We start from the raw sequence: 2,871 nt of genomic DNA, 5'->3' as shown, positions 1-2,871 counted from the left end.
ACATATATTTACTTAGTGTTTAATGACTAGTGTATGATGATTATTACATAGGCCTAAGAGGGCCTTCCAACATGTCAGTGAAGAAATACTTTGGTTATAATTTCCACACCAGGAAAGTAAATATATAAATGTAGCTAATGAACAAATCCTTGTGAAGAATAATAAGAGGGATTGAGCTAGTATTCAAAATTAGAGATGATAAAACCAAATCCATCATTTGCCTCACTATTAAAGATCTAAAGTTACATCGTGTAGATATGGAACTATCATCCAATGAAATATGGGATACATTGAATGCATTATTTGGAGCACAAGCACTAAATGCAAAGTTACCTTCAAAACTACAGTTATTTTGTTTTAAGATGTTAGTCGAAATCACTATGTATAGTCACATAAACAATTTGAGATATATTCTCAAACAACTAGTAGAGGTCAAGTCTACTGTAAATTAGGAGGATGCCAAAGCCATTTTGTTAAATAATCTATTATCTAAGTACAATGGTTTTTATTTTTACTCTAAGTCAATTGCCTTCTCAAAGTCTAGAAGATATGACCAGTGCACTCTTAATTGAAGAAAACAAATCCATTGCAGGGGATATATAAGGTGATAATCAATTCGTGATGGAATTCTACTCAAGAAATACTCATAATAGATCAACTAAAGACAAGAGGGAGATACAATACTACTACTACGAAAAAATGGGTCATATAATAAGTAATTGTAAATTACATGTTGATATTCTCAAAGGGAAGCTTAACGGATTCGTAAATATAGTTGTTAACGAAGATCCATCAAATATAAAAAATGGAAAAGCTTTGATAAATAATTTACATTTTAAGAAGGCCCACACTTTGAAGAAAGATAGGGATGCAAAGGAAGATAAATAGTTTTATAATGGTCCAAGATACTAGTGGATTAGAGAAAATATACATCTCTAGGGTTATGAAACATGCACATGGGGATTGCTATGTAATAGTTTGGGGGAGAACCATGATTTGGAAGTTCAACATCATACCTTTGCGAGAGTTACGAGACATTTCAAGTGCTAATGATGCCCATTGATGTTGGGAAACTTAAATCACAACTAGGAGATTATACCTTTCAATGGAATAGGGAGTAGCTTGAAGGAGTCTTACTAGTCCAAGCGTTGTTTTCAAAGACAAAGCCTCTTAATAATGACTAGCTATATTTTTAGTTGTGTTTATGTGGGTTTGCATTCAACATGTTTTGTCCTTAACTGTGTAATCCTTAAGAGGGGGGTTAGATTATAACGCTTACTTATGTAATAATATCAAGTTGTTATGCATTAAGTTATTGTTGGATGATGATTTAGATAATCACTTAGCAATCTTCTCTCGAATAAGTAGTTAGATCTTACAACCATTTACAATCTCTATAAAATATACATTGTAATAATGAACTTGAGCTTATATTGAATATCTTCTTCAAGTTCCTCATGTTCATTCTTCATTCTTCATTAATTGTGCATCAAAGTCAATATTTCTTGTAATATATTGTTCAATATATCATGAGTCATTCTCATATATATGTTATCATCTCATAATTCAATTGTTGATATTTATATATATTGATGGAGAGAATGAAATGGCAACTTAAAAGTGTCTTTGACATTTCCACTTTGGAGATACCAAACACATCACCCGAAAATTGGTGGCAATTGATTTATTAGCATAATTGTAGTTAAATCAACCAATGATAAAATTTAAATGCATCTTTTGTCAAGTAACATATCATTCAACATGAGTTGCTCTCATGAATATGTTGTTGTCTCGCAAGTTAATTGTCGATATTTTTATGAGTTGATTGAGTGATTGAAATGGTAACTTCTAATTGTCTTTGGGATTTCCACTTTGGAGATACCAAATACATCACTAAGACAACTCTACAAATGTGATTCAAGTTATAACACTTAAGGAGCCCTGGTTAGAAGGGAAACCACTTGTAATGAGTTTTAAAGCTTTTGGTTTATGCCTAGATTCTAGATAAGACTTGGACTCATTTCAATAGGCTATAATGTGCAAATTGTTAACACCTCTGAAGTGATATTTGGTGGTCTTTTCTATGCCTAGGAAGGAAGATGCATCGTTGGTAGTTGGTAGTGAAAGGGGGAATGGCTAGAAGTGTAGGTGGACAATTAAAAAGATATTCTCTGAAGTAATCTTTGGTAGTCTTTTCTATGCCTAGGAAGGAAGATGCATCGTTGATAGTTAGTAGTTGGTAGTGAAAGGGGGAATGGCTAGAAGTGTAGGTGAACAATTAAAAAGATACAATAGTTACCGAACAAATTCAATGGCCTTGAAAAAACTAAAAAAATGAAAAACATGAGTTTGAGAGAAAAAAATCTTACAATATAACAATATTAAAAAAATTATAATTACAATTAATAAATTTAAATTAAAGCCTAAATATCAACCAAATTAAATAATTTAAACATTCAAAAATAGAAAACACACTATGTAATTTCAACATTAAGATGCCAAACCGTATTCACACTTGTGTTGAGACAATAAATTGATAATAAAGATATATGAGTCGGTAATTTCAACATTGAGATCCCAAACCGTATTTACACTTGTGTTGAGACAATAAATTGATAATGAAGATATATGAATATTTATTTCTCACAATCAATAAATATATATGGGTTGATAATGAAGATGTGTGATGATTTGTATCTCACATTTATTAATTGTGATTAAAAGCACTTGGGTTTTTACTTCTTTTACTATATATGGGTTGATAAGGAAGATATATGAAGATTTATTTTTCACATTTATTAATCGTGATGAAAAGAGAGATATATAAAGTTCTATTCTTATTTGTATTCTTTGTATTATAATTTTCAATTA

This window comes from Pinus tabuliformis, chromosome 2_2, assembly GCF_031772625.1.
Source record: "Pinus tabuliformis cultivar Carrire ecotype Pingquan chromosome 2_2, CPIR1, whole genome shotgun sequence".
NCBI lineage: Eukaryota > Viridiplantae > Streptophyta > Pinopsida > Pinales > Pinaceae > Pinus > Pinus tabuliformis.
The sequence above is the reverse complement of the archived record's forward strand: the minus strand, read 5'-3'. Positions refer to the sequence as shown.